The following is a 26,833-nucleotide window of genomic DNA, read 5'->3' as shown; positions in this document are numbered from 1 at the left end:
GAAAACGTGCCTGTGGCGACATTTCTGCAAAATATTATGATGCTTTTTTAATGTACGGTAGGTGGCACTGAAAGCGTTTCGTTTTATTCAAAACATATGGACATGAATCTGATATTTTTTATGTTGTCTGTTATACATATCGTGACAGCTTTGGAAATTAAATGTCCACTAAGTTGCGGATATAGGTTATATAACGCGCATTTGAAAATAACGTTTTGTATGTTCTTATATATTTCATAAAATTATACATTCAAATAACTACATTTATAGAGACATGTTCATGAATAATTAAAAAATTCTAAAATATTTCCAGCTTTTTAATTAAGAAAAAGTGACTCGTGAAAAAAAAAAAAAAAAGTTAATGCTGAATCGCGTTTGAAAATAACACCACAAACCTAATTAATAGTCTTAACAAAAGCAAACGTGTGATAAAAACACATTTGCTGAAGCAACTGTACACTGTAAAGAATGGCCGTGAATTTAACGGTAAAAGACTGTAAAAATACTACAGTAAAAACCTGTTAAATGGTTAACGGTAAATTCCCCTACTATATACGGAGAAAAACTGTATTGGGCATTACATGCAATTTTACGGTAGTATACTGTTTTTGGAAATGAAAAAGACCGTATAATTTACAGTAAATATCCGTAAATTGACATTCCCAGAATTCCCTGCGTTACATTTCAAATTTGATGTTTTTTTTTGTTGAAATAGCTGTTTTTTCTTAGTTTTTTTCTTTTCAGTTTTTTTACATTAGGGTTGTGTGTTACACCTAATGTTGTTAAATTAATGTTTATTGCATTATTTCAGTTTCATGTGTGTTACCGTGATGGTGTTTAGTGTTTGTGTGAATGACCTTCTATATATGTTATTATTTAAAAGCTGCTTGTGATGGGCTTTGGTTCATCATGTGACTTTCTCATCACCTCCTGCTTTCGGTGGTTATGAGTGTATTACAAAGCTACAACACAGATTTCAGTACTTCAATAGGTTGGTATATTAACATTATATCAGTTCATGTAAATTTAAGTTAAAACCATAATACCTCAAATATAGCTACCATATTTTTTACGGTAAAATTCGGTCAAATTCAGCTGCCGTTTGTTTACCGTAAATTTTACGGAATTTTTTTACAGTGTACCATTTTATCTTGATCCTACAAGTCTTTGAGCTCTTTTATGCTTTGCATCAATGCTATACCGGGTTATGTGATGTAAACATCAAAATGCTTAGTTTGCAAATCATGCACTACGGTTAAAATATTTTGAGAGTATTGTTCAAGGAAATGTGAGGAAATATGTGTTTATTAATCAATCATTTGTGAAAAGGAATACAACTTCTTGTTTTAATGCCACTAGTGTTTAAGTCGTCTGGAAACTGCAGTGGATTGATTCTGTGTGTATAGGAAGTATTGTCTTTCTTTCTTTTATTATTATTTTTTTTTTAGTTTAGCAAAAATGTGAGTAGAAGCAAGCTTTTCCAATGAGCTTAGACTTGTTAAAAAATATGCTGAATGTTCCATGAAGAAGCCTTTTTGGAAACATTATACAGTTTGCATTGTGATATAAGCTCTATTTTGATACTAAGGTGAGATACCAGTGCATTATCGTGTATTTATCATGCATATTTATAGTATGTAAGTGCAGTCAGAGATGCAAATATCTTAACCTGTATTTGGTCCAATGTCCAGGCTTAAAATCCCGCTCTCATTTGCGATTGTGGCTACAGAGATCCTATTCATGTTTATGCATGAGTTTAGATGCTTGTTCAGAGAGGGTTACGAATATGTGAATCCGTCTGTAAGCCAAGTTTGTGTGTGTGTGTGGGATGAGCTCTGAACGTGAGAGGACACCGCAGAAGAACAACAGCGCGGCTAAAATGAGTTTGACATTGGCCCAGCGCTCAACCAATGGAGGGTGACAGATCCAATACTAGCAGGGCATGTGTGTGTGTGTGTGTGTGTGTGTTTGGTAAAGTGGCAGGACTAAATGTTTTGTCAGGCCTCCGGCTCTGCAGTCACTGATCAGTATGAGCGGTTCATTTAGGAGTAGCGAGCGTCCCGTCACAACCGTCAAATCAGCCTCCCGCTCCTCCCTCAAGCAGCACAGGGCACGAGATCTGTTCTTTTGGTAAACATTGGATTTTGAGTGACTGATAAATGTTTCAAGGATGTTGAATATTATACTTTCAAGTGTTGGAGAAACTACTTAAAAAGTTACTTCCCAGCTATCAAAAATATGTTTTAAGAACGTTTCGTTAATGTTCCCATTAAGTTATGAAAACGTTCCTTCTAAATGTTAATCATTGTTTTAATAATCATTTGTTAAAGACGTGCACTTATTTTGATGTGTTGACTAACATACTAAAGTATATCTCAAATTGGGGTGAATAAATAATCTGGATATTTTCATTTCTGGGTGAAGCATTCCTTTCATTTATTTGAAATGCAGTAAATTAAAACGTCGTCATTGCAAATGTGTAATTACAAATATATATACAACATCACTCTACGGTTTAGCTAATAGCGTTTAATATAAACTAATTGACACTATACTAGATTTGCATTTAACTGCAATTAGCATGTGCTTAAATGTCTGAAAACATTACATTCAGTTCCTAATGAAGTATATTCGTTCAAAGTATATTATTTCTGTAATATGTGCTCTTTTGAAAAGTCTAATTTTTACAAAGCTGGAATTGAATATGGATGCATCACAACTCGTCTACTATCAGTAATGTATAGTGTGCATCCCAAATCACAGTACAAACAGTACACTCTCAGAAAAAAGGTACAAAAGCTGTCCCTGGGATGGTGCATATTAGTAGCTTAGTGTCTAAAATATACTTACTAGTACCTAAATGCTACATATTAGTACCTTTTCAAAGAGTACTGCCCTAGTGACAGCTTGATACCTTTTTTTCTGACAGTTTAGTGTGCAAGAGATGCTAAAGGCATGGGGGTTTTTGTAGTCTCTAATGGAAAATCCAGCTGAATCACGTAGAAATAAGCTAACATGTTTCAAAAACACATTTACCATTTAAAATGAACCAGCCTGACCAGGCCAAGAGACCAGCCGACCACTTCAGGCTAGTTTTCAGCAGGATGAACCAGAAAGTTTTACAGCTAAATGTTAACCGTAAATGTAAAACTTGTACTCAAGCGGTTTTATCCTAATCCAGGCTTGGCTATAATTCAGCTGTCGACATGACCGCGATTTTAGCATAATAACAGCATTCTTTCAGGGTTTGTCTTGACAGACACTTAGACACCGTTGCAGCAGCGACATGGAGACGTTAATATCACGTTAATTTGACAGCGTCTGTCTTTGGGTGTGGCTCGCCGGCATGAAACTGTGCTCAGACGCTCTGCGTAATTATAGATTGTCACTCGGCCTGAAATGTTTCAAAGCTGATTTCTCTCTTGTGCAGAGCTGAAATCAGGCTGGAAACGGTCAGAATGCTGCAGAGGAGGATCCTGATTGTGGTGACCTTGGCTCGAGGGTCTTTCACGCCACAGTTAAATCAAGAAATGTGTCTTAGAGGGACGTTCGGCAGCATCTGACTGGGTCGCTCACCTCTGCCAGAATAAGGCTGCTTTCACACTTCGATTCGATTGCTCGGTCCGAACTCCAGTTCGATTTCGTTCCCCTTTTCTGCCTCTCAGGTCTTGTTTCACATCATTATTTGAGGTCGAGACCAGTGTGTGTAGAACCAGTAAAAATGTTCCTCTGAAATCAATGTAGACTAAAGTTATTCTAGCAAAGTACATATTATTCTTAAAAAATAGCCACGTCCCAATGCGTTTTGAGATGATAGTGTAAATTGATGTTTGGGGTCACCATTATGCTGATTAATGTCTGGGAACTTGGGCTTTATTTACGGTACAATCATTTAATTATCTTCCAGCCAGAGTAAAAGTGTCATAAAACCTAATTGGTTTGTACAGCAGTATATTTTTCTTTAAAAGCCACAAGTCAATGCGATTGCAGCTTCATATTTTAAGATCGACTTTAATGGCTGGATTCCCGGCAGGGTTATAGTTTAGTATCACTGATATACTAGTTTTTGTTAACATATTTTATTTTTACATTTTCAGTTTTTTATTTTTAAAGTTACCAGTTTTAGTAGGTATTATTAATATTATTATTATTAATAATAAATATGTATATGCAGATTTTATTTAAGTTTTTTAGTTTTATTTATTATTATTATTGTTATTATTAATATGTTATTATTGTTATTATTAATATTAATATTATTGTTATTATTATTATTATTATTATTATTATTATTATTATTATTATTAAATTGGGGTTATAACACATAGTCCTATTATGCAAACTGTATATATTTTTGGTTTATGTCCATTTTCTTTTCAAGTAATGAAAAAAAGCTATATATATATATATATATATGCCTGCACAGTTTTTATTAAGTTTTTTTTTCTTTTTTAGTTTATGTAGTGTCAGTTATTTTAGTACTTAAATGAAAATGAGACCTGTTGAAAAAATGAGAACTAGCTGAAATAATTTTAAGTTGTTTTATTATTTAATTGTATTTTATTTCAGTTAATGCTTATTTTATATCAAGTAATACATTTTTTTTGTGTGGTTTTAACAATAAAACCCCTGTCTCCCGGTGAAGAACTGCATTACCCACAATCCTGAAAATATATCCACCAATCAGAGAAGTCACTGCCTTGAAGCGCTGCAAAAAAATATCAGCTTTCCTATATTATCAAAATGTTTCGATATATTTGAATCTTAATATGCTATTTAAAGTACATACAATCAATAAACATGTCAGTGCTTTTATATTGTACCGTGATTTCTGATTTGATTGCTATTCGATTCCTGGGATTTGTAGTTTGTAGTTCATTCCTAGCCTTGTACATACATTTAGTGGTTCATCTCTTCGGTCCAAGGCCTACAGAGCAGATGAACGGAACAATCCTCTCTCTTTTCCAGCGTTCAGTGGACCTGTTTTATATGTATTATTTAATCCTAAGCTCTGCAGTCCTGCGCTCTGTTCCTCCTGCAGCATTGACTTGTTACCAGTGGACTGCTGAAGGCCAGATCGCTGTAAAGATTACAGATTTGATCCAGGTACATGCAGCCTGTCAAGTGGAAAGTTAGAGAATAGTGTCAGTCGAGCAGAAAGGAAAGTCTCGCCAGACGTGCTGTCAGTCAGATGGCCTTTGGCCAAACACAGTCATCCGTCAATAACCCTGTACTTCATCACCTGCAGCCATTAGTGCATTATTCTCAAAACCCAATGTAAATTTAAAACAGCTCGTGACTATGAACTCCCCAAAAACAGAAGGTGTTTGTTCTCTCATAAGAATGAAATTAATGAAAATACATTCAACGTTTCTGCATGTTATTCCCACCGGGGTAAACTGAATTATCATACATAGTGGTCTTCTTATACGCCACCTTTCCCTTCGGTTGCCGCTGTGTGTGTTTGTCAGTGAAATCCAGGTTTTTTTCTCTGAAATGTGACCCCTGCTATTTCAAATCAGCTGAACCGGGCCTATGAGCCCAATAAATCGATAAAGACATCATGAAAAAAAAAGGGTATCACACCAACAACTGCCAGTTCTTCATTGTGAAAACGTCTCGTGCAAGGACAAACTCGTCTGATTTAGAGACTTTTCTTCGAGAGCGCTCTAGAAATGAGCAATGCTGGAGAAATAAGCATCCCGGCAGCAGCGCTGAGATGCGATCTAGAGTATAAGTAAATACATAAATAAATCTGCCAAGGGGCTAAAAAAATATATTTTTTTTCTCATTTTAAGAGAAAGCTCATTTAATTAATTAATTAATTTATTAATTAATTTATGTATTTATTTGTTTATTTATGTATGTATTTGTTTGTTTGTTTGTTTGTCAGAAAATGACTTAATACATTGAGTCATTTTGCTTCTCAATGAAATGCATCTTGATTCAAGAATGTTTAGATAGTTGTAATAGGAAAACAAGACAAAAATACTAGTAAGAAAATCAATTTTTGCAGTGTAAGTATTAGTTAACATGTTTCTTACCTGTTGTGTAACGATGAAATTCCCTATAGGGGTTTGAATTCTGACTATATATAAATATATATATTCATTCTGCTCCTGTGATCTGTCAGAGGAACAGAATGATTGTAAAGTCGCAGCTGTTAGTAAACACTGGTGTTGATCCCAAACGCCAAGTGTGTGAATGAAGGCTCATTAATGTCAGAACGCTGTGAAACTAATAAGTACACACAGTCTGAGATCTCAGTCATTCCTCTGCTTCTCATTTCTCTGCTTTACGTCACAGTTGACAGAGCGACAGGAGGCGTTTCCCGCTGCGACCCGAGAGCCAATCACGGCTCATGAACTCACGTGACTTCAGCCTTTGGGATTTCATTCACATTTTATCATCATTGAGTTCCGTTGCAAATTACGGGTCAATCATCTGCTTCTCTCCTTCACCTTTCCATCACCTCGAACAATTGATTAAGCAATTATTGTAATTGACTTTAATGTGTGTGTGTGTGTGTGTGTTTGCTGAAGTGCTCAGTGAGTTAAACACAGCAGTGGAGTTAACAGCCTCACACTTAACACACGCTTGCCGCAGCGGCCTGTAAATGCGTTACGAGTGTGTACTTACCAAATTAGAGCACTAACTCACACTGAAAGCTTTATTAGAATATGAAACAGCTGTTGTGCTGCGCGACAGAGTCTATACAGATTTTACTCAAGTGAGATATAAAATACTAAAAGCAGACACAAATGTCCGGCCCTTCATTTCTCCAGGCGTTTATGTTTGCGGGCGCACTTTTGATGTAAAAATCCTTTAGTCAGTAAGTCATCATGTCATTTGATCCACTTTGACTGAAGTGACTTCATATTTTAATCAAAAATGATCTAGGTCTAGTTCACCAAAAAATGAAAGGCCTTCCGAGACGCAGATGAGTTTGTTTCTTCATCAGGTTTGGAGAAATGTAGCACTGCATCAGTGTCACAGCAATGGATGCTCTGCAGTGAATGGGTGCCGTCAGAATGAGAGTCCAAACAGCTGATAAAAACATCACAATAATCCACAAGTAATCCACACCACTCCAGTCCATCAGTTAAAGTCTTGATGAGAAGCCAAAAGCTGAAACAAATCCAGTATTAAGACGTTTTTAACTTCAAAAAGGTCATCTGGTCTGAATCAGGAGAGAAATCTGCACGTATCAAGCACCATTTACAAGCCAAAACAGCTCTAAAATAATCCACAAGTAATCCACACCAGTCCATCAGTTAAAGTCTTGATGAGAAGCCAAAAACTGAAACAAATCCAGTATTAAGACGTTTTTAACTTCAAAAAGGTCATCTGGTCTGAATCAGGAGAGAAATCTGCACGTATCAAGCACCATTTACAAGCCAAAACAGCTCTAAAAATCCAGCCACATATGTGTTTAGAGCTGTTTTGGCTTGTAAATGGTGCTTGATCTGTGCAGATCTCTCTCCTGATTCAGATCAGACTACTTTTTCACATTATTATGCATTGTGGACTCATATTTTGGCCAGAAGCAACAGTCTGAAGTAAAAAAATAAACATCTCAATGATTACAGACACGCAGCTTTTAACTTAACAAGACATTGACTGATGGACTGGAGTGGTGTGGATTACTTGTGGACTATGTATAATGTCATATAATATTAAATTTATTAAATATTAAATATTTAATAAAAGTTAAATATTTCTGTTGAAATCTTTCTAATAGTCCATAAACTCTTACATCATGTATAATAATGTAAACGGCGAGCATGGACTGAAACGACTGACACTGCATGTTAAACAGATCATTTCTGTAATTCGTCTTTCACTCATATTCATGAATCACGCGGATGCAGGCTTTTATTCATATTCTCTTCCTCTTAAAGCCCTTCTGTGTTTGACTACTGATATCAATTATATTAAAGTATTATATGAAAGTTTAATAACTCCACAATATAGATACAGAAAGAGGAAAGTGCCAGCAGAATATCAATGCCTCCACGCTCAATAAAAGCACAGTGATCATTCTCTGCTAGAAATAAAGATGAAATCGAAATGATTAATGCATAACTTCTCATTTATGAGTGCTTAATTTGTAGCAAATTGTCATTTTACTGTCAGTCCAGATCCAGAGCGTTATAAACGGCCCTGTTTAATCCTCCAGAGTTAATGCACATGTTGAAATGATCATGCAAACTGATTTTGCAGAGATTCGTGATACTGTTATTCCTTTGCTCTTGAATATGTTTGTGAGGCGGCAGGTCGAGGATGAATATCAGATACAATTTTGAATTGTATTTTTGTGATTATTCTCTATAAACTGCCTGTTCGTAGGCGGTTTCATCCGGTGTCAGAAATGCACTTTTATTTTGCCCTCTGGACTCGAGGTTCAGAGGCGCTTTTACCTTTATGAGGACATCTTTTCTAATCTTATAAAAATTATACGCTGTCTCATCCATGTATGTCAAATATACAAAATCCCGATCTGAATAATTAGAATGTGAATTTATTACCTCTCACCAATAAAATTAAACTCATATTTTATGTAATTATTCTCAATACTGTATTATGAACAATAAAAGCAAGAACAAAGATGATTAAAAAGGGCTATTGTGTTGTGTGTGTGTGTGAGTGTGTGTTAGTGTGTCTGTGTGTATGTGAGAGTCTGTGTGTGTGTGTGTGTGTGTGTGTGTGTGCGCGCATATATATACAAACACACATACATACACATACACACACATTTCTTAATAACTGCTCTTGTTTTTGTTTCTCATCTTTTATTTTAGTGTTTTATATTATTTATTGAAATGTCAAAATTATAATAAATGACACAAAAACTAAATAATAAAAACGATAAAATAAAAATAAATAAAATATAAGTGAATAAATAAACTTTCAACAACAACAATAATAACTATAATAATAATAATAATATTAATAATAATTTTATTTTAACTATTTTAATATCTGCACTGGAAACAGACATTAGAAGCCAGAGGCCGAGAGACCTCATGAATCCATCAGAAACACTCGGATCAGTGTGTTATTGGCTCTTCACGGCAGGAGACGCCAGTCGTGTGTTTGTGTTTATCAGAGGAAATGAGCTGTTTATAACACTTTTCCTGCATGTGAAATTTCTGACTGCTCTCTTCAGACGTGAAATCAGGTCACGATAGGCTTTCATCATCTGCCGTCTCATTTCATCTCGCACAGGATCAAACCCGTGTCAAAATGCCCTGAGATTTAATAAGAATTATTATAATTAAATAATAATAATAATAATAATAATAATAATAATAATAATAATAATAATAATAATAATAATAATAATAATAATAATAATAATAAATGTGTGTGTATGTGTGTGTGTGTAAAAGGGGTCATTTTTGAAGAAATTACAAACAAACAAATACAAATCAACGCAGAATCAATAAAATTAAAATTAAGGAAAGTCTAAAGTATTAAAAGATTGTATAATATATTTCCTGATTATCAATAACTAAAATAAAATAAATAAAATAAAGAGTAACATTTAAATTAAATTAAAATTAAATTAAATGAATAATTTTTTGTTCCGTTGCTAAATACAGTATTGTAATACTACAATAACTAAAACTAAATAAACATCAAATTAATAATTAAATTCTAAATTCTAATAATCACTCTAAAAATGAAGGGTTCAGCCATTAGGATCCTGTTTTATTTATAAAATACGTGTTTGGAACCACATGACGGTGAGCAGATGACAGAATTGTTATGTTTTGCTGCACTGCTCCTTCACGAGCGGGAAGAACGCGGGTATTTAGCGAGAGACAGAGACAGAGCGAGTGTTATAATAAACAGTGTTCAGAGGCGCATTAGTATGCATGATACACCTCCAGCGAGAGCCGAGACCGACAGATCCCAAATGAAAGTCAGGACAAGAATCCATCCATCCATCCAGCTCTTTAAACAATTAACACCCGCATCAGCATCCTCGGCCTGTTTGATCAAACCTCTTTCCAAGCATTTGAGCACTTAATGATATCTGATGAGCATCTGGGAGAAATATTGAGCTGCATCATTATGCATCGTAATGTTTCCAAAACCTGCATGTGTTTGTTTTGCTGTGCTTTAACTTTAATGTTTAAGGCTGTGAGTTTAACATGCACATTTAGCTACTAAATTATATTAAACATAATGTGTATATTTATTTATATATAAAGCCTCACCAAACCAAATTTACTGAAATAAAACAAAAAATAATAATAATAATAATAATATACACTTTTTTTCTATCCAATTTCTATTCAATTGACTCATCTACCACTATAATGTAATATAATGTCTTAAATTGTATTAATTTTGGAGCTTTTCTGACCAAATATTGATGTTTTTTTTAATAAATTGCAATTAATTTGATGTATAATATAATATAAAAAATAATAATTTTCGAAATTTGTTGAGTCATATTTTTTTAAAGCATGACTGCTTGCTTTTCCCGCCCTCAAAGACAGATGAACTAATGACAGAATCAATTATTTATTTGTAAACATCTAAAAATTACAAAAAGGCAATTAAAATAATGCTATTATTTTAACTCTATTCTTTAGATTATATATGACATTGATTTATATTGATAAAACTCAAGCCCAGCATTTGACAAAACGGTTTATATCTTGGTTGTAATTTACAGGCAAAATACAAATAGTTCAGCCATTGAAATAGATGAAAAATGTCTCCTTATTTACAATTTTACTTAAAAATGTTACAGTTTTATTTACAAAAAGGACAGAAAACACTCTTAAAGTTGCATTCCAATTTAAATATTTGATAATAAGGCTTGTTCGGGTAATGAACAATGTTTAAACAAATATAGTGAGTGAATAATTCAATAACTTACTCATAAGAGACCATCTACTGTGCAATGCTGCACCTACAGAAAGAGTAACTGAATGAATCAGTGAACAAACCTGATTCGAATCACTGAGATGAATCAGATTCTTCAGTCTAGCCTCAGAGTCAGTCTGGCAGTTCACAGACACAGGCAGGTTCTGGTCTAGCCCTCCCACTCTCACTCTTTCATGCAGTCTGAGCCGTGATTGGTCGACACACATTCATTATTTACTGAAGCAGCGATGCATGTTCGACCCGACCGACACGCTGCTGCTGCTGCTGCTGCTGCTGGATGGGAATTGTGGGAAATCATATAATTGCTTAGTTCACTAACAAAAAAGAGATGCACTCCATCTCTCTCTCTCTCTCTCTCTCTCTCTCTCTTTATAATTGGTCTGCAGATGCTGTTATTTTCTTTCTGTAAAAGAGTTTTAAAAGAAAACGGGAAAAAAATGACGTAATTAATTTCCTTTTAATGCAATCTCACTTTAGACGGCATATTTGATCTTTAATCTCCTACGTAGTATATCATCTCATTTACACACAAACAGCTTTTAATGAAACTCATGCATACAGTAACTCCTCATGTGATGGAGCTTTGCATATAAATTCACGAAATATATGTAAAGGTGTTTAAACAGGAAGAACCACCATCCAATAATAATATTGTGTTCTAATGAGAGATTTTCCACTAAAAGTAACACACACGCATGATAACTTGGACACACTTTCTGGCTTTACTAATTATGATTCATTAAAATGTAATTTAATGAAGATACAGTAGATCTAATGGTTTAGGAAAGCCACTGCATGACGAGCTTGATGTGTCGCTAAAACAGGCCACTGTCAAGAACTTACGAGATCTTGAAATGTATTATTAATGCTGTCAAGCATCATTGCTCATTTTACTTGAAAATTTAAATTAGATTCAATACAATTCAGCAAAAATGAATGAATGAATAATTAAACTTTTTTTAAATTGTACTTACAATTTATTTAAAAATGTTTTAAAGGGGTCATATGATGCAATTTCAATTTTTCCTTTCTCTTTGGAGTGTTACAAGCTCTTGGTGCATAAAGAAGATCTGTAAAGTTACAAAGACTAAAGTCTCAAATCCAAAGAGATATTCTTTATAAAAGTTAAGAGTCAGCCACACCTACCTAAAACGGCTCATTCTAACACGCCCCCACATATCTACCTCACTATGTGGGAAGATTTGCATAACGCCGCCCAAATGTTCACGCAAAGAAAGAAGGCGTAACTTTTATTCTCGCTGTAGTATTGTTGCCGCCGTCATGTCGTGAAGACGCTGTGTGCTTCGTTGTGAAAGCGAAACTACTTTGGGTGGTCTTCCAAAAGAGGACGATATCTGCTTCGTCATGCCTGGAGCTGATCTGTGCTGGTCGCTGACGAAATACATCAACTTCGCTGTGGATCGTCGGATCAGCTTTTACCGTGGACGAAGCGGAGTGCACAGTATGTGAGGGGCGTAACATTTCCGTCACACGCTTGAGGGATTCGGCCAATCACAACGCACTGGATAGCTGGCCAATCAGAGCACACCTCGCTTTTCACGCCCCCACATATCTACCTCACTATGTGGGAAGATTTGCATAACGCCGCCCAAATGTTCACGCAAAGAAAGAAGGCGTAACTTTTATTCTCGCTGTAGTATTGTTGCCGCCGCCGCCATGTCGTGAAGACGCTGTGTGCTTTGTTGTGAAAGCGAAACTACTTTGTTTGGTCTTCCAAAAGAGGACGATATCTGCTTCGTCATGCCTAGAGCTGATCCGTGCTGGTCGCTGACGAAATACATCAACTTCGCTGTGGATCGCCGGATCAGCTTTTACCGTGGACGAAGCGGAGTGCACAGTATGTGAGGGGCGTAACATTTCCGTCACACGCTTGAGGTATTCGGCCAATCACAACACACTGGATAGCTGGCCAATCACAGCACACCTCGCTTTTCAGACCAATGAGCTTTGTAAAAATCGAGCGTCTCAGAAAGGAGGGGCATAGAGGAGAAACAATAATGTACAGTATGTGGAAAATAATGTATTTATTTTCCTCAACTAGAACATCCCAGCAACTACCAAATAAAGATTTAGGCCTGAATTTAAGATTAATGTGTTTGAATTGCATACATATTGTCCATTCGGATTACACAGTTTTAATATAAACTCAATATGATGTCAATATTTGTCAGTCATACATAAATGAAACAGGTCACATTTCTGTAACTGCACAAATAAACTGAATGTGTTGCAAATACACAATAGCCACCTTTATATATTTAGAAATCAATAAATCCAATTTGTTTCAGTCTAGCTATGTTTTAGGTTTATGTAGACATATTATATATCTGAATGAATGTAATTGTTTTCACAATTAACAGATTTATGCTGATTTGAAGCCATTTGAATAAATGCATTTTGGAAATATTAAATAGAATCAAATAGTTGCAAATAGTTAACCATGCCATGATTTTTTAAAAAGTGTATTTACCATTTTAATTGTACTGTATGAATAACACATATGAAGTATTAAGTTTGATTATTTTGTTTATGTGAAAACTGTATTCCCCCCGTTTTTAAGTGTAATAGGCCTATTGTTTTTTTTCTTCGCCTATTTTTACTATTTTTTCCTTTCTTTTGTTTCATGATCCTGGCCAGATCTCGGGCTTTGTTGTATACAGTTTTATTTATACTTTGCTGTTGTTGTTTTTTTCTTTCTCCTCAATGTTGTTTTTTTGCAAATACATTTATTTTTATTTTTATTTTTATTTTTTACAATGGGGTAGCAACCACACAGTAATGCATTTGGAGTCACCAAATTCAATAAGTCTGAAGTATGTTCAAAAATATTAAGTTGTTCACTTAGTTAGTGCATTGACATGGTCTAAAACAGTTCTATATCTGTCAGTAAGACAGATGAGCTGCAGAATCAGAGGATCCAGACGAGGTCGTGATTCTAGTGGAGTTGGGCTCGTGTTGAGCGGCCGCTTCTTAATGTGTCTGCGGCGGGTCGGAGCAGCACAGAGCTCATCTGATCCATAGCGTCTGTCTCAGACAGACTCTGTGTCCGAGTGTGTGTGTGTGTGTGTGTGTGTGTGTGTGAGAGAGAGAGAGAGAGAGAATCACACGTGTGCTCTTGAGCGAGTGCATAAAAATACACAGTGTTGGGGAAAGTTACTTTTAAAAGTAATGCATTACAATATTGCGTTACTCCTTTAAAAAAGTAACTAATTATGTTAGTGAAATGAATAAGCCTCAGGCTGAAGGGATAGTAAAATTACGTACGTACAGTAGAATGCAGAAGAAGACATTTCAACACTTCAGCAATAAAAAAGACACACAAATGTTTGTCTAGATTAATTTGTGTTTATTAGTACGGTTGAACTGGATCATCGAAGCTCAGAAGCTAATAGAATGGGATTAAATAGATAAAGGATATTTGTGTTGTTTAATATTTAATTATTGCAGGTTTGCGTCATATTCTGAGTTGCATTATTTTTATTAATTTCGAGGAATACTGAATCTGTGTTTTTTTTTTGGTTTTGTTTTTGTGAGCGAGGTGCATTAATGCATATTCATATTTATTTTAGAACTACAGTAACATCTTCTGATTTCTCTCAGCATGGGGACAGGAGAGCTGTCGATCAATAAATTGGAAATGTTTCCTGGCACTGTGACTTTCTGCAGCCGAACGGCCTTCCTGTTATTCAGTGAAACAGAGTCATCTGCTGTAGAGCAACAGCCGCTTGTGTGGAGCTAGACGCAGTGGTGAGGACTTTCATAAAACTGCAAAAATAAGCAACATATGTCATGTATCTGCAGACAATCTTACATGACAAAAATTGTAGTTAGTAACGAAATCCATTACACTACACATTTTAGTTAATATAGTTGGACTACTTTTAGATTACTTTTGACCTAACTCATTTATGAGATTGATTTAAATAGGATAATCTTATACCATACTGATATAAAAATACAAAGAGAAAGCAAATATATTCCATTTGTTGTTATTATCAACATTAAACATTGCACTACGTCAAGGTTTCCCAAACGCTGTGAAGGAATAGCAGGGGGTTTGTGAGTTCAGTGGAAATCTAATAATTGATTAAATCGTAAAAATGTAAAACAAAAATAAATTATTCTAAAAATAACAACAGTTAACATAAAACAGATGAATGAATATTATATATTTACCTGCATGTCAGATGACCATTAACCAACGTCAGAGAACCGTGAACATGCAAAAAGTTAAACAATGCATAAACATGCATAAATCCAGTGCTCAATTATCTATTGTAATTATACCCCCTGACTAGTGGCTGGTCTTTGTGTGAATGTCCACAAGACTGGAAGGATTTCTGAGTGTATACTGAGTGAATCTGATTACGTAATCCAGATTAATCTTGGCACATTTCAATATTTAAGTACACACACACACACACACACATCTGGTCAGCTATCCTTGTGGGGACATCCCATAGGCGTAATGGTTTTTATACTGTACAGACCGTATATTCTATTGCCCTACACCAACCCTACCCCTAAACCTAACCCTCACAGGAAACTTTGTGCATTTTTAGATTTTCAAAAAACTTAATTCTGTATGATTTATAAGCTTTTTACCCATGGGGACCACAATTTAGGTCCCCACCGTGACACGAGTCCCCATGAGTCTTTGTGTAGTCAGGTTTAAGTCCCCACCAGGATATATAAATCAGTACACACTCACACACACACACACACACACACACACACTGAGTCACTTTTCAAACGTTGCTAAAATTTGCCAAATACATTGTAAAAATACCTAAATTACTAAATTATCGCTTGGTGCTTTTTTTTAAAAAGAAGTTGCTAGTCTGAAAAGTTGCTAAATTTAGCAACACTGAAGCCGTCAACATATATAATTCTCAAAATAATATTAATAATAATTTTAAGGAATATCATACAACCAATGTATTTTTCATTAATTTATATAGTTCTGTTGTGCAGCATCTTGATTGACGATAAGAAATGAATGTTTTGTTGTACATTAATTCCATTTGATTCCATTTTAAAAGAACCTGTTGAAGTTGTGTTAATTCATTTAATTAGACAACATTTTTATGACACATTTGTATTGAATCACAAAACACAAAAATCTGAAAAAAAAAAATTAGAATAGAATTCAAGCTAGAAATAGAATACAATTTCGGGGGAAATGAAATGGATTTTATTGGGACCGAAATTGAAAGGTAGCAACTCTGTTGAGTTTAAAGTTGCTCAAATTTGCCAAATACATTGTAAAAATACCTAAATTACTAAATTATCGCTTGGTGCTTTTTAAAAAAAAAAAGAAGTTGCTAGTCTGAAAAGTTGCTAAATTTAGCAACACTGAAGCCGTCAACATATATCATTCTCAAAATAATATTAATAATAATTTTAAGGAATATCATACAACCAATGTATTTTTCATTAATTTATATAGTTCTGTTGTGCAGCATCTTGATTGACGATAAAAAAGGAATGTTTTGTTGTACATTAATTCCATTTGATTCTATTTTAAAAGAACCTGTTGAAGTTGTGTTAATTAATTTAATTAGACAACATTTTTATGACACATTTGTATTGAATCACAAAACACAAAAATCTGAAAAAAAAAATTAGAATAGAATTCAAGCTAGAAATAGAATACAATTTCGGGGGAAATGAAATGGATTTTATTGGGACCGAAATTGAAAGGTAGCAACTCTGTTGAGTTTAATTGTGAACAAACATTTTTTTTTTTGCATTAATTCTCAAGGTTTAACAAACATGTGCCATGCATATCCTTCCCCTTTAATGCCAAATGCATATTGTGATAAATATTGATATTGTATGATATATTATGATAATATTTTGGCCTCACTGGGAGAAAATTTGAACACATTCAGGATTTTGGGCGCTGTTTTTTTAAATGCTGGAACAGGTCGATCTAAGCCGGTATGAGTATCTACAGCGGACTGAAGTTTCTCTGAAGTGTCCTCAAAACTGGAGCTCCACAAAGACCCGGTCCAGGACATTCTCTCTAGTTTTCTGAATGGCTCGTGCACCGTTTATTTCAGACCCAGTGACGGAAACATCTCGTGAAAAGCCTCTTTCTTTTTCAACACTCCTTCAGAGGAGCGAGCGAATCATTTCTGCTGCTCTCTGAATGTTCTCCTCCGCTAAAGAGCAAATTAGCACAAACAGAACGCCAACCTCAAAATTGAAATGTAATGCGGGGAATTCTGGGAATGTCAATTTACGGTTATTCACTGTAAATTATACGGTCTTTTTCACTTCCAAAAACGGTATACTACCGTAAAATTACATGTAATGTACATACCGGTTTTCACCGTATATTGTAGGGGAATTTAACGTAAACCATTTAACAGGTTTTTAGTGTAGCATTTTTACAGTCTTTTACCGTTAAATTCACGGTAATTTTTTACAGTGCCTCGCTCATCCGGGCATCACTGTTTTGATGTGCCATGCTGCCAGACCTTTTCTCACTCAAAACAGAGCAACTTTAATCTTTATTTTCGCATTTCATCATGCATTCGCGCTCGAGGCCTCAGGTTCGGCTTCTTATAGACTCTAATCACACACGTCCGGAAATCCAGTGCATTGTGTTTCTACTGAGACGAGCTGTAAATATTTGTAGTCTGGTGACCGACAGGGTCTCATTAGTATTTGTGTTTCTATACACTGAAACACACAATATCAACTCAATGACAAGAGCTGAAAAGCCAATGCAAAATAAGAATATGCATAATTATGAATACCCTTGTAAAAGGATGCATCCTTTTACAAAGGGTCCTGGTGGAAATAACACACTTTAATAGAATACACTTAAGTGAATTGAATGTAACGTTTTGAGACATTTTGCAATTAAATGCAAATAGTTCAAGTTAAACTTATATTAAAAGCATTTAGCTGAACTAGCTGAGTGTTTTTGACCGACTTAAGTGGGATTTAAGTACATTTTTATATGTAGTTCCATAGTTGCTTTTGCTGCCTTTGAAATATGATTAATGTACTGCTGAATACTACTGACAAGCATTTATAACAAACTAAAATATACTTTAATGTAATTTCTGTTGAAACTTGTACAGTATGTCTTGTGTTTAAATATGTTTGTAACAATGAAGTTGTTGAAATATATATTTTATTTACATAATTTAAATATATTGATATTATAAGATTAAATATATTAAAATATATATTATCAAATAACACGCTACATTTAAAATGATAATCATGTACTGTACATGTGCTTTAGTATCTTAGTCAACATTTCAAAATAAGTGTACTAACAAAACATTATTAAAACATGATTTAAAATGTACTTTAAAACACTTAATTTGACATTATTACGATGCACTTTTTAAAATTGTACTTAAGTGTGTTAAGAAACACCACAAGTGCACATTCAATGGAGTTAAGCGCACTTCAGTTAAGCGCACTTCAGTAAACATTTTTACAAATTTTTTGAGGTTTATAAAACATTGTTTTCATATGTTGATGTTCCCAAATAAATAAACCGACATGAAATATTAATTTGACTTGAAATTATTCTATTATGTGAGATGAAAGAGAGCAAATAGCGTCACTGAACTCAGTCTCTGCTCTGCAATTGCTGCATTTGTCCATCTGTAAAGTTATGTTTCCGTTTTAGATGCTGTCCAAGCACTCAGATGTCCGGATGCTGTGGTTGCTTGTGTTTATAGCGTTAAGTATGGATTATGAATTCATATTATAGTCTTGTATTTTTTAGAAACACACAGCTTTTGGTTTCACAAGATGTTAACTGATGGACTGGAGTGCTGTGGATTACTTGTGGATTATTGTGATGTTTTTATCAGCTGTTTGGACTCTCAGTCTGACGGCACCCATTCACTGCAGAGCATCCATTGCTGAGACACTGATGCAATGCTACATTTCTCCAAATCTGATGAAGAAACAAATTAATCTACATCTTGGATGACCTGAGGGTGAGCACATTTTAATTTTTTGGGTGACATTTGTTTAAATCACACCTTACACTGTTGTGTTGCAACTCATGTTGTTGTTGTTTTTTTATCATCTCGTACCATTAGCATTGCATTTATTTCATTTATAAATAAATTCTTAGTCTTGCTTTCCAGTACAAATATCTGAAGCAAAATGACACAAGAGCATATAACTTGTTTTCTAAAAAAATATTATCAAAATTAAGACATCTGCCAATGGGGTATATTATCAAATAATAAAATAATCTTGTTTTGCCTTTGAATGAAGTTTAGATTTCATATTATAAATGCAGACGTTGATATTATTCATATTGTATATGCATGTTTGTATAGTTTTTTTTAAGCATCAACTCAACTTTGATAAACTTTTCAGAAAACAAAACGTAATATCTTTTCCTGCCTTCACATGCTAACGGAAATTTTCATAATTCATAATTATGAGTTTCATTTTGGACTTGCCTTCTCTTTTTTTTTGGGTGGGGGATCTTATTAAAACCAAAATGTATACACAAATATTTAATCAATATTCAACAGATTTTTAATAAAATGTAGCATCCCATTTGTTGGCAAACATATAAACATCACATTGTATAGAAAAGCTATCTAGCTTGATGACGAATTTGAAGTTTTGGTCATGCAATATGCATCAAATGGTTATTTCTATACATAAATATGCATGCATGTAAAGACAACAGAAAGCAATGGAGATGTTGTAGGGAAAACAAATAAAACTATGCTTCTCTCCTCCCCCAAGTTTGACGTTTATGGCCTCCCATTTTGGAAACTTGGGTTAAAATCTCAGTTCTTGTAAAAGGATGCATCCTTTTACAAAGGGTCCTGGTGGAAATAACACACTTTAATAGAATACACTTAAGTGAATTGAATGTAACGTTTTGAGACATTTTGCAATTAAATGCAAATAGTTCAAGTTAAACTTATATTAAAAGCATTTAGCTGAACTAGCTGAGTGTTTTTGACCGACTTAAGTGGGATTTAAGTACATTTTTATATGTAGTTCCATAGTTGCTTTTGCTGCCTTTGAAATATGATTAATGTACTGCTGAATACTACTGACAAGCATTTATAACAAACTAAAATATACTTTAATGTAATTTCTGTTGAAACTTGTACAGTATGTCTTGTGTTTAAATATGTTTGTAACAATGAAGTTGTTGAAATATATATTTTATTTACATAATTTAAATATATTGATATTATAAGATTAAATATATTAAAATATATATTATCAAATAACACGCTACATTTAAAATGATAATCATGTACTGTACATGTGCTTTAGTATCTTAGTCAACATTTCAAAATAAGTGTACTAACAAAACATTATTAAAACATGATTTAAAATGTACTTTAAAACACTTAATTTGACATTATTACGATGCACTTTTTAAAATTGTACTTAAGTGTGTTAAGAAACACCACAAGTGCACATTCAATGGAGTTAAGCGCACTTCAGTAAACATTTTTACAAATTTTTTGAGGTTTATAAAACATTGTTTTCATATGTTGATGTTCCCAAATAAATAAACCGACATGAAATATTAATTTGACTTGAAATTATTCTATTATGTGAGATGAAAGAGAGCAAATAGCGTCACTGAACTCAGTCTCTGCTCTGCAATTGCTGCATTTGTCCATCTGTAAAGTTATGTTTCCGTTTTAGATGCTGTCCAAGCACTCAGATGTCCGGATGCTGTGGTTGCTTGTGTTTATAGCGTTAAGTATGGATTATGAATTCATATTATAGTCTTGTATTTTTTAGAAACACACAGCTTTTGGTTTCACAAGATGTTAACTGATGGACTGGAGTGCTGTGGATTACTTGTGGATTATTGTGATGTTTTTATCAGCTGTTTGGACTCTCAGTCTGACGGCACCCATTCACTGCAGAGCATCCATTGCTGAGACACTGATGCAATGCTACATTTCTCCAAATCTGATGAAGAAACAAATTCATCTACATCTTGGATGACCTGAGGGTGAGCACATTTTAATTTTTTGGGTGACATTTGTTTAAATCACACCTTACACTGTTGTGTTGCAACTCATGTTGTTGTTGTTTTTTTATCATCTCGTACCATTAGCATTGCATTTATTTCATTTATAAATAAATTCTTAGTCTTGCTTTCCAGTACAAATATCTGAAGCAAAATGACACAAGAGCATATAACTTGTTTTCTAAAAAAATATTATCAAAATTAAGACATCTGCCAATGGGGTATATTATCAAATAATAAAATAATCTTGTTTTGCCTTTGAATGAAGTTTAGATTTCATATTATAAATGCAGACGTTGATATTATTCATATTGTATATGCATGTTTGTATAGTTTTTTTTAAGCATCAACTCAACTTTGATAAACTTTTCAGAAAACAAAACGTAATATCTTTTCCTGCCTTCACATGCTAACGGAAATTTTCATAATTCATAATTATGAGTTTCATTTTGGACTTGCCTTCTCTTTTTTTTTGGGTGGGGGATCTTATTAAAACCAAAATGTATACACAAATATTTAATCAATATTCAACAGATTTTTAATAAAATGTAGCATCCCATTTGTTGGCAAACATATAAACATCACATTGTATAGAAAAGCTATCTAGCTTGATGACGAATTTGAAGTTTTGGTCATGCAATATGCATCAAATGGTTATTTCTATACATAAATATGCATGCATGTAAAGACAACAGAAAGCAATGGAGATGTTGTAGGGAAAACAAATAAAACTATGCTTCTCTCCTCCCCCAAGTTTGACGTTTATGGCCTCCCATTTTGGAAACTTGGGTTAAAATCTCAGTTAAAATGCCTTTCATGTCCAATTTCAGAGTAGGAACCTCATATTTACAATCATTTAGATTTAGTACTAGATGAAGGCATTTTGCTTCTAAATGCATCTTGATGTAAGAGTGTTCAGATATTTGTACTGCTTTGTGAAGTGAAATATGATGAGGTATATTCTCTTGACATGCATGAATGAAATTATAATACTGAGATTATGGCCCTGACATGATTTGATTTGACTCTTAATCAGCCGTTGATTTACAGAGTTGTTGGATTCTTTCATATAAGCTGCTAAAAATAATAAATGACAATGGGAAGCATTTTTAATTGAGTTCTTTTTTTATTGTCTTAAATATAATTTCTCATTACTTTCCTTTGATTTCTTGACAGGATTTGTGACATTCACCCTTTTACGCACCGAAACTGCTGGAAATATTAATCTATTCAGATCGGTGTGTGACATCAGTGATGCAGATTAACATAGAAATGACTCTATCAAGCAGATCACACAGAGACTGGAATCCACACACCCTCGTTCATTCCCAAACCAGTGTTATAATGAGCATTTTCCTCAACTCTCTCTGCCGTCGCATGCATTTCTTCCCCGAACTCATGGCAGTGCATTATGGCATCGCCTTTTCATCAAAGAATACATGTGCTGCTCCCTTACATTGGCCAGAATGAGGTATTTTAGATGAAAGATGCACAGCGTCGCAGCGTCTGTTCGGGACAGATTTAAAACATCAAAGCTTGACGGCTGTCACTCTTGAAGTGCACTCAGTAACTTCTCTCTAACTTCAAAGCAAGCCAACAGACATTTTGATATATTATTTAGTCTTTAATATATAGTGACTTTCCTGTCTAATAAATCACTGCGGCAATTTGGCAATTTATCTTTTTTATGTTATGCAGTATTTATAAGTTCAGTGAAATGTAAACATTCCTTCATAACTTTTCAAGCGGCCTCATTTTTTGGCAATTAATAAAAAAATTTTTTTTTTGTTTTAAGTTTGCTTATTATTCACATTCAGCTTTCTATCTTTAGTTAGTTTTCAAAAATCATAACTACTCAGTCTGTTGTTAGTATAGAGACATAAAAGCTCAAACATAAATTTTTATAATATTATATACTATTTTTAATGATATATAACATTTTAATATAATATTTTTAAATTAAGTCAAAGTCGAGGCAAGTTTATTTGTACAGCGCTTTTCACAACATCATTTCTAAGCAGTTTTAGAGAAAGTCGTAATGTTGTGTCTATATGTTTTAAAATAGAGCACTTTTAAAGCTGGGTGATACTGATGCCATGAATTTAGGTCTATGTTGTATTTATTTTATGCAGCAAAGAAATCAGTACGAGGGTCTCATGCACACGCCTGAGCGGTAAATATAATTAAGGTTGTGATTAAATGAGAACAGCATCTGTAATTTTCACCGAAAGACTAAGTTATGGCATTTTTATTAATTAAAAAAATATTATAATAATGAATTGCATAAAGTAAATTAAGTAACTAATAATTAAGTAAATAAAGAAAGAAAGAAACATGCATTTACAAAACAGATTATTGTAGTTGTCTAAAATAAATAAATAAATAAATAAATCATGTTTGCTGAAATAAAATACAAAAACTACTTGCCAAAGGCAATATTTCAATATTTTCATTAAGTTTAACTTGACATACTAAAATCACTTAAATTGAAATAAAAATGACAAAAACACAACAACATTTCAAAATGGTCATTACAATTAAAACGGACAATTTAATAAATAAAAAAAAATTCAAAATAATAAAAACTACAAAAAAAAATGTTGTTATACATTGTTCTAAGTTTTGTTTTAAACTTTTATGTATATTATTACCTAAAGTGTATTACCAAATATATCTCTGTGTGTTCTTTGTAAGTGAATTATCTTGACAAATAAAATATAATTACAGCTGATATAAGCACCAAGCTACACATTATGAGATTAATATGCATTTTGCCTAAAACTCACTTCGAAACATCAGCTCGTAATAACTGCAGACTAATATGGATTTGGATCACAGAATGAGGTAACAGTATTTGTAAAACACCCAAACCACATAATGTACATAAGTATAGTGCAATGTAAAAAATGTATATTCCAAATAAGAACAACTAGATGTAATGATTTGTGCTGCGTCACACTGCACCATGACACATTACACAGCAGGCTCAGGCTCTTCCCATGATGCCCTTGACCTCTGCCTCTGAAACAGTCACTCTTGTATACATAATACATCTACAGCATTTATGACAGAACTTTGTTTTGTAAGTTTATCACCTTTGTGTTGAGTAACTATCATGAGTTTCTTCATAACAGGAACTGATTTTCATAATGTAGGGCACAGGTTATATATGCTCATCAAAAATATTGGCTGGTGTGATATGCGTGTGATGTGCATCACTGAAACGCAACAGCAACAACCGAAATGGATTCAAGAATAGATGCTTACCTCTCAAGATCGTGTTCATAGACGCCACATAATGCACGTGATGACACAGATCTACACTCAATTAAATATATGTTCACACCACGGCTGTGTCGAGTCTGGGGAAAACAATGCATTTTCACAACCTATTCCTCTGACACCTTCAGTGTTTATTGATTAAACTCATTAAAAATAGTCCTTTTTGCAGAGCTTCTGTATATCTTGTGTTTGAGTGATTGTGTCACGACGCACGCTACTAGTGGTTTATGCTTGATTAATATGTACAGCACCAGTGAAAAGTTTGGACACATTACTATTTTTAATCCTTTTGAAAGAAGTATCTTCTGCTCATCAAGCCTGCATTTATTTGATCAAAGATACAGGAAAAACAAACAAACAAAAAAACAGTAATATTCAGCAATGATGTGTTAAATTGATGAAAAGTGATAGTGAAATCTATTTATTTAACAACTTTTTCATCATCAAAAAATCCTGAAAAAGTATCACAGGTTATGAAATAAATATTAAGCTGCACAACTCTTTCTAACATTGATAATACATCAGCATATTAGAATGATTTCTGAAGGATCATGTGACACTGAAGACTAAAGAGTAAAGATGCTGAAAATTCAGCTTTGATCACATAAATAGATTATATTTTAAAGTACAGTAAAATAGACAACCATTAATTTAAATTCACAACATAGCCTCCAATATGAATTTTGCCTAGGGCCTCCAAATGTCTAGAACGAGCCCTGCTTCGGAATTGCTTAGCAACTTTTATGATTTCTGTTGTGGTTTATTAAATATTATTATGAAATAAATAATATTTTATATAAATAATAGTCGTATTTAATAATAGCGTTTTATTGAGAAATGGTGTGTGGGTGGGTGTGTGTGTGTGTGTTCGTGATGCTCATTACTTACATTGTTCCACTAGTCTTTTTTTTTTGAGCGAGTCCGCAGTGAAGACTTTTATATTGAAAGAGACTGAAACAGGGTTGTAAACACTTTCAACAAATGCACCGAGCAGCACTGTCATCGGAAATCACCATTGACAGATGAAAGGACAGTACGACAAAGATATCGCTTTCCTCTGCGGACGTTCAAACTAATGTTTTATTGTGAATATGAGATTGAGCTGAAGAATGAATGCTGTGTCAGATGCAGGTAATCACACTCGCTCAGTCAATCTCTCTCATATAATACTCTATATACAGTGAGTTTTTAATACAGTGATACAATACGCTTTTAATGAGGCAGCTCAGTGTTCCTTCATTACTAGTTCTAAAGTAACGTTCTTGAATTAGTAAAGGAGGCTTGATATTTGAATCCGCGGCGGAAGAAAGTAGTTCCTCTCACAAAATATTTTTTAAGACATTCACAGACGGCCGAATCACAGACATGCTGATATATACATGCGAGTGTGATATTGCTCATAAAATGTTCTTGTTTTAAGAATATTTTAAGCTTGTTCTTGTTTTTCAATATCTGTTTTTTTATGTAATTATTTATGTATACAAAGCCATCCATCTGCACACATACATCAACAGTTAAACAGATGGAATATAACAATTTGTCCTGTTTTAATGACCTTTCCGACAAACACAATGAACTGAAGGCCAGTGACTTATGTTCAGTAATATGGAAATTAAACAAAACTCAAAAGTCACTTGTCATAATGTCTTTTCAATGATTTACTCGTCTCCCACAATAATGTAACATACGTACAATTACCTAATACTTAAAATCATTTTCTCATCAGAAAATACTGATTTATATGATTAAATTGGCATGAAAGTTATTTCATGTTATAAATGTGATATATATAATTGATCGACGGGATTAATGAAGAGATGTGCAGATTCTTTAGTTTCTCTTTCACAGTCTCAGGCCCTTCAGTCTGTTAGAGGATGGTTTTACTGCTACTGTAAAACTCGTCAGATATTTTCTGCTCGCTCTTAGCTGATTATTAACTCGACACACTGGAATCTGATTCCAGCGTTTGATCAGAGGAGCACAGATGCACACGTGGGTGTGTTCTGCTCTGCTCTGGGTTGTGTAACACACACCGGCTCACCTGTAGCCATAGACACACGGCTCATTTGCACTTTATTGCTTGGGGAATGAGGCAGAGAGAGAGAGAGAGAGAGAGAGAGACAGGTCGTCTGTATCAGGTCAGCTGGTTAATTTGGTTCTCGGTGTTGAATTGTTAGTTGTGTAGAGTGAGTGCCGGTGTTTAGATCGTATTGGACTCTCATGATGACGACCTGACGGGAAATCTACTCCGGTTACATCACAGGTGAGTGTTTGCTAATGTTTTTGAGCCGCACTCTGCTGTATTATGAGCAACACTGTGTTTATACTGTGCCACGGTTATTATAGTTAACTAAAACAACTAAAACCCTTAAAAATACCTTTGAAATAAAAACATATGTTAACTGAAATGCAATAAAATATAAAACACTTGATATAAAAGTATATTAAAATACGTATACTATTTGTTGACAAGGCAACATTTTTCATTGGGTTTATCTTAATGTGAAAGTATAACTAAAACTAAAACTAAAACTGTAATATGTGTGTATGTATGTATGTATGTATATATATATATATATATATATATATATATATATATGTATATATATATATATA

This window comes from Sinocyclocheilus grahami, unplaced genomic scaffold, assembly GCF_001515645.1.
Source record: "Sinocyclocheilus grahami isolate Dianchi unplaced genomic scaffold, SAMN03320097.WGS_v1.1 scaffold1485.1, whole genome shotgun sequence".
Classification (NCBI taxonomy): Eukaryota; Metazoa; Chordata; class Actinopteri; order Cypriniformes; family Cyprinidae; genus Sinocyclocheilus; species Sinocyclocheilus grahami.
The sequence above is the reverse complement of the archived record's forward strand: the minus strand, read 5'-3'. Positions refer to the sequence as shown.